Below are 7645 nucleotides of genomic sequence, written 5' to 3'. Positions count from 1 at the left end.
TATTTGTAACACAAAGAAAGGATACATGCTTGAGATGATTGGCAGTTCCATTTACCCTGATTTAGCTATTACCTATCATATGCCTATATCAAAATATCTCATACACCTACTATGTACCCAGAAAATAAGAACAAGAAATTCAGTAAACAATGTTGTAGCCAAATTTTTGCCCACAACCACAATTATATTCCTTGTCTAAATTCCCAAACTTGCAGTTGATGGATTAAATGACTTGGAAAATTTTAAGGCTTTTCTAGCTATGGCTAAGTTTCCTTCGTAAGGGCAGTGTCAATTTTGTCCCTATTCTCGTACTTCTGTGAATCCTTACCAATACTGAGTATTTTCATTTAAAAATATTTTCACTGTAGGTAAAACAAATAAGTATATTTATATTTCATTGCTTAAATGTGTATTATTTATACTCGATTACTAATGAGGTTGAATATGTTTTTTCTGTTATTAGCCATTTTGCTAATTGTTTGCTTGCTAATTCCTCAGTTCAATTTTTTACTGGACATTAGTTTTTCCTCATTGCTGTGTGGGGATTTTTTGTATGTTTAAGTTATTAATCCCTGCAATTACATTTCTAGTTTCATGTTTGTGTTTTATTTTGTATTCTGTTTTTGTCATACAAAATTTAACATTTTATAAGTATTTTCATTTTATTTTATTTTATTTTATCTTATTTATCTTAGTTTTTGACAAGTATGTTTCCTTTAAAGTTTCTAATTTCAGATTAGAAAATCGTTTAGGCATCATTTAGAAAGGGGTAGAAGCAAGGACGAGCATTTTTATGGCTCATTAGAAATTATCCTCTAGAATTAGCTCTCTTTTCTTTGATTTAGAATTTCTCTAAAGAATCCTTGACCCTGCAATAGGGAAATGACTAAATCCTTCAGCTTTTTTGGGGAAGCCTTCCCAAAGGTTCTTAATTGGGAGAGAGGGCAGCACTGTTTCCTTGGGGGCCATTCTGAAATATATGGGATCATTTCTGGTTCCCATACATATATTCCAAGTATATGACTGGGACAATCTACTGGCACTTAGTGGTTGGGATCTAGGAATGCTAAACACCCAGCAATGTACAGAACAATGAAGAAGTGTTCCCTCTGACTGCCAATAGCAGTTCCCCTTGAGAAAAACTATTAGACTACTCAAGGACATCTTTAAAAAGTACTGTTTCTTGAAAACATCATATCAAAACACATTTCCAGCTGAGATGTAGTAGTATTTTTTCCACAGCGTATTTTTATATGTAAACGTAATGGATTGGAATACATCAAACCTTTGCTTTAATAAGGTTTAAATTGCTTTATCCAATCTGTCAAGATAACATAGGCTTGAGTTGAGTATGGACACTAGGCAGGTGACTGGTTATCAATTTGACTTATCAGTAACTTAAATTACTTATTTGCTCAGAAAGAGTTGCAGACTGTGTTGGAATGAATTAATTGGACTTGTAAACTGAGAGTAGTTATAATCATAATGATGCTAAAAAAAAAAAAAACTGCTATTGGGGATACCTCTATGTCCCATTTCCTCATGTTCTCATTCTGTATTATTTAGTAAAAATTGTGACCTCATGGCTGCCAATGCAACTGCTTTTGCTCAATATTGTTCCTCTGATTGCTCTGGGTACTGTTTGCACCAATGCAAATGTAGAGGGCAGGAAATAGACAAGTATGTTTTTATATATGTGTGCGTTGTTCCCTGGAACTATAATTATTTTGTTCACTTGAAATTGCCTTTGATCAGACAAGTTGGTATAAACCAGAGATTTTTGTTTTTGTTGTTGCCTGCAGATGGTAATGATTATTAATTTGTCATTCTAAATACAAGGCATTGGTTTTACCTAGCAGTCTAAAGTGCTATATTAATGGCAGGGTTTTTTGTGTTCTAATAAAAATTAGTAAGAGTCACACACTGCCTTTGGGAGAGAGGCCTGAATTTATATGTTTGATATAATGTCGTTTAAAATATTAGTTAACCAGACATGGAACACGAAATAGTTATGAAATTAACTTCACCTGAGTATGCAAAATATTGAATAGTGCCAAGGATTTAAGAACAAAATTTGATTATTGTGACCAAATCAAGTAATGTGTCTTGGAAAATTAGATTCCAAAATATACTTAAATATGATAAACTTTGTTCTCTAAGTTTAGCCCCAGAACAGGATGTAGTGGTAATGGTTGATTGTTCTTTGCAGACACTGGCAAGAGACATCATGGAATACAGACAACAAATGATGCAGTCCAAATGGAAGGAATCATCAGAAAGGTAATAGAAATCAAACTACAAACACCACCTTTCTGTTATGTAAGGTATTGGATAGTGTATGCACATCTGAGGAAGATATAGTGGAAATGCAGAAGTCTAGGAAGAGTACACTAAATGGTCAAAAGAAATGAACAGGAACCATGTTAAGGAGGACTCAAAAGATGAGTCTTCATCAAACAACAAAGAGGAAATGGGAATGTGATCAGAATCATTTTTCCATTGTCATTGGGCATTGCTTTATCTTCTAAAGGGGTTAATATATGCTTTCAGATGTGTATATTCATGGAATTTGCATATCAAGAGTGTGTAGAAGATAAAAATCCAAACATGTTGAAGGTGATGCATCTAAATAAGGTGTTTTCTAATAAGTTTCAAAAAGGAGAAAATGAAAGTTTTGGAGATACATCCTGATTTGCTCCAGACGACCACCAGAGTAAGTGCCAGAGAACAGGCAAGTAGGCAGGGTAAAAGAAAACTTTATTAACTAGCCAATGTGAAGGAGGGGCGAGGTTCACCGGTCTCCGGTGGTGGAGGCCGAGGAAGTCGCTCCGGCATTCTTGGACGAGGTTCCTTGGTCCCGCCTATGAGGAGGGGCTGAAGAAGTTCGCGCCACACGCCCCCAGGGAGCGGCTTTTATGTCTTGGGGCTGGGAGTGGGAGGGCAGTGGGTGGGACATAGGCAGGTCGGGGGTGGGGCGGTAGGCACCGCTAGGTAGGTTTCAATTTTCTCTGTCAGACGTCAGACTGTGCCTGCGCAGTCGACCTGTATCTTTCCCGGGCGTGGGAAAGTTGACAGTGAAGAACCTGGAAATGCGCCATTTTAGTCCCTTTGTTCTTTTGTTCCCTCCCTCCCTCTGTCCAGACAGTCCAACCTTTTATTGATTAGAGTGATAGGGGGTGTCGTTGTCTGTCTAGCTGCTTCCTGCTGTTAGGGGGCATTGTTATGAGGGTCTGTGGTTGGCACCTGGACATAGGGATGTAGAAGGATCTGGTTGAAGGCGACACGGGTGATCTCTTGAACTTTGCCTCAGAGAAATTTGATTAAAGCAGGAGCGAAACATAAGACAAGACAGAGGATTAGTATGGGAATTAGGAATGGGAGCATCTGCTGTATTACGGGCAGCAGCCATACCGGTGGTCCGGGGGTGAAGGGGATATTGTAGGTTCTTAATTCTGCTTTAATCCTGTTTAGGATTTGGATGTTAGTGTCTACTAGGCCTGACTCATTTACGTAATAGCAGCGTTCTTCTCCTAAGAAGAGACACTTTCCTCCTTTTTCAGCAGTAAGTAAATCTAATGCTCACCTATTTTGTGCTGCTACCTGGGCCACTGAGGTAATTTGATGCTGCAGAGAGGCCAGGCTTTCAGCTGAAGCCTCTATGGCCTCTCGGATTTGAGCTGCTAGAGACTGGGTAGACTGTACCGAGTGGGCAAGCGCCCCAGTTCCAAGCCCTGACGCCACTAAGGAGGAGGCCAGGGAGACTCCGATGACTAGGGGAAGGAAATAGCCCGTTTTTGGAGATCATTAGGAGGAGGGTTAAATTGTATGACGAGTTCAGCTACTTCTGCTTTGCTATATAAGGTTAAACTAGGTACTAGAGACACTGGGACACAGAGGGATTGACCGGTGGATGTGTGATTAAGGACCTTGAAGAGGGTTTTGTTGCACCAGAAATAACCTACGATGGGAGCCATCTGGGTCTTAGTGGGTGGCTGGGTATAATTACACCAGGAGGTGTTTGGGGTAGAGTAGCAGAAAGGAAGGATTGGACTTTCTGGGTTTTGGTATAGTGGGACTTGGAGTAAAAACGATTTTTGGGAGGTGCCTATAAAGTTAGTTGTAGCCTTGAAAGCAGTAGGTAAGGGGACTGCCACTAAGGGGGCTCTTTCAAGGGCCGCACAGAGGAAACAGTGGGAGAGATTTGTTAGGTTGGCTGCCCGTGTTAGGTTTAACCCTTGATGGGCTAGTTTTAACCATGAGAAGGGGTCCTTATTGGAGGAGTGTAATTGATCTTGTAAGGCCTGTTCTTGTGACTGTATGGCTAAGGTTAAATTCTGTAGGACTTGTATGTTTTGAGGAAGGGATTTTTGATGGAAAAGTGCTCTTTTTATCAGGAGAGTAGCCATGGGATATGAACTAAGAATTATGTAGCCTGTGTAGAGTCCATGGGTCTTTGATATTTAATTGGTATTGAAGGGTGGTTCGTTGATTCGTAAAGGTGAAGAGAGCAGTGGGTTTCTCCTGTCTGAAGGTTGCATAATGGATCCTACAATAAATATAAGGGCATCCTAGGTTCTTTTGTTTCCAGTAAGTCTTACAATTGTAATGTGTCCGATCATGCAGGAAGCAGAGAGCCTTAGCTCCGGCCGCACTGCAACACGATAGGGTGAAATTTATAGTAAGATGGGGTTGGCAGCCTGAAGGGGGGCAGTCAGCAGTGCCTTGTAGCTGAGAGTGCTGTTTACTTTTGTGTGACCAAGTTTCAACTATAGAGAATCTCCATATGAAAGTTGGGTTAGTAATAGAGATTGAAATACAAGAGAAAGATAGTAATATAAGTATGAGATAAGACTTCATCTTCAGTGTAATCACAGAGTACACCTTGCCACTGAAGATGTTCTATAAAGGTAAGCGGGAAAACCACTGTGATGGACTATTATCTGGAGGCAAGTAGGGATCTTGGGTAATATATTGGAATTCTGTTATGTTTATATAGAGTATGGCAAGAAATCAGGGTAAGCGCAAGAGGTCAGGGAACATGTGGTGGTTGAGGGAGTTTGGTGAATTTGAGGCAGGTAGGGGTAAGTCTAGTAGATGTCCACTGATTGTCTTCGGTGGGGGCCTTTTTTTAATTGTGATATATGGACCCAGTGCATTTGTCCTAGAAGTTTGGCTGCTGTGTATGTGGATAGGAGGACAGTATAGGGGCCTTTCCACCTGGGCTGAAGATCTTTGGCTTGGATATCTTTTAAGTATACTTGGTCTCCTGGGCTGAGAGAGAGATGTGGGCTATAGGTGTCTGTTGGAGGGGGGTGTGCTAGTTCTGCATGTTGTCTCAGGAGTTGTCTCAAGAGGGTGAGGTATGGAAGATAAGTTGCCAGCGGGGAAAAAAGGGTGGGTAACTGCTGGAGGGTGAGGGGTTAGCCGTAAACTAATTCAAATGGACTGAGGCCTGTTGGACTCCGTGGGGCTGCTCACAGCCGGGTTAGGGCCAGGGGAAGGAGAGTTACCCACGATTGTAGAGTCTCGAGGGAGAGTTTGGTGAGTGCTGCTTGATGAGCCCATTGGCCTTCTCTACTTTACCGGAGGACTGAGGCCTATAAGGGATGTGGAGTTTCCAGGTAATGTGTAGAAGGGTCGCCACTTGCTGGACTACTTTGGAGATGAATGCTGGGCCGTTGTCAGACTGAAGAGTGAGTGGGAGGCCAAACCTAGGAATAATGTGTTTAATGAGTATGGAGGCAACCATATTGGTGATTTCTCCTGTAGTAGGATAGGCTTCTATCCATCCTGAAAAGGTATCAACGAGGGTTAAGAGATATTTGAATTTTTTATGCCTTGGCATGTGGGTAAAGTCAATTTGCCAATCTATGCCTGGTTGGTGCCCTCTGAGTTGATGGCTCGGATGGGGGTTGTGCAATGCACCTTGAGGATTTGACTTGAGACATGTGGAGCACTGTCGGTTGATTATAATTAGGTGTTTCATGAGTGTGGGGCAGTGAATGAGGGGGCTTAGGAGGTTATATAGAGCTTTGGGTCCTATGTGTAGGAAATTATGTATGTCTTTTAGAATGGTGTGGAGTTGAGTTTCAGGAATAACTAATTTATTATTGAGGTAAATCCAATTGTCTGCGGCTAGTTTGGCTGTTGAATCTTGTAATAGTTTGGTCTTTTCCTCTTGGGTATAATCTTGTAATAGTTTGGTCTTTTCCTCTTGGGTATACCTCTTGGGTATATTGAGGAGAGAGAAAACAAATAGAGGGAAGCATGGGAGTGGAGAATCCGGCAGCTGACTTGGCAGTGGTGTCGGCAAAATTATTGCCAGCAGCCACCGAGTTAGATGGAGTCTGATGACCTTTACAGTGTATGATGGCTGCTCTGGAAGGCACTGATAAAGCGTCTAGCAGTTTGAGTATCTGTTTTTTTGTTGACTATAGGGGTGCCACTGGTGGTTAGGAACCCTCTCTCTTTCCAGATGACAGAGTGGGTGTAACAGGGAGAATGAATGGGGATGAGGATGTGTTGGCTGAGTAACCTAGTAATGATTGGTTTTAGTCCTCGTAAGTGTTGTGGAGAGAGAACTGTGGGCGGGTTGGAAACTGAGATGGGTTTTTAATTTTATAAGTATTGGTGGATGATGGTCCACCATGACAGGAGTGGAGGTGTCCCACACTTGGGGGTCGATAGGAATGAGGAAATTGGGGAAAGGGTTAGTAGGATTGTTGGAGTCATTTGAGTTAGTCAATATTAGAAGCAGATGGTGGGTGGGGTGGGGGGCGCTAGTAGGGATAGAGATACGGGCTTTCAGTTGACTTAAAACATCTAGGCCCAGTAGGGGAGTGGGGCATGAGGGGATAATGAGGAATGAGTGTGCAGAATAGTTGTTGGCCAGGCAGCAATTAAGGGGTGGGGTTTTCCGAGGGCTGGACGGGGAGCCATTGACTCCTACAACAGAAATATTGGAGGGAAAGCTAGGCCCTTCAAAAGATGGCAAAACAGAGTAGGTAGCCCCACTGTCGATTAAAAAATTAATTGTCTTACCTGCTACCAGGAGAGTTACCCGCGGCTTGGCGAGGGTGATGGGGGTCCCTGAGTCCCGGCACCTTCAGTCGTCATCCAGATGTAAGAGCTGGAAGGAGCTCCCAGGGTCCTGAGAAGGGACATCACATTGAGGTGCCATGCCTGTTTTCAGGGTGGGGCAGTCAGACTTCCAGTGCCCTTCCTCATGGCATGCTGGACAAGGAGTTGCTGGCAGATGAGGGTTAGGACACTTTTTAGCCCAGTGTTCAGCTGCTCTGCACTTATAGCACAGCTGCATTGGCTCAGGTGGTTGGAGACTCTGGGGACATCTATTAGCCCAATGCCCTGGGTCACCGCATTTATAGCAAGCCCCTTTTATTATCTTTGAGCCTCCAGGGGTTTTGCTCTCCGGTTTTGGGTTATGGCTAGGCTGCAAAGCAGCAACTAAGGCTTGAGTCTGGAGCTGTACCTTCTGTCTTAGGCGGGCCTGTCTTTGGGCCTCAGCCATTTCCTCCCTTGAATTATAGACCTTGAAGGCCGACTTGACTAGGTCTTGAATAGGAGTTTGAGGTCCATCCTCTGCCTTTTGGAGTTTTTTCCGAATATCCAAGGCCGATTGTGAAAT

The sequence above is a fragment of the Piliocolobus tephrosceles genome, chromosome 7, assembly GCF_002776525.5.
Source record: "Piliocolobus tephrosceles isolate RC106 chromosome 7, ASM277652v3, whole genome shotgun sequence".
NCBI lineage: Eukaryota > Metazoa > Chordata > Mammalia > Primates > Cercopithecidae > Piliocolobus > Piliocolobus tephrosceles.
This window is presented reverse-complemented; position numbering follows the sequence as displayed.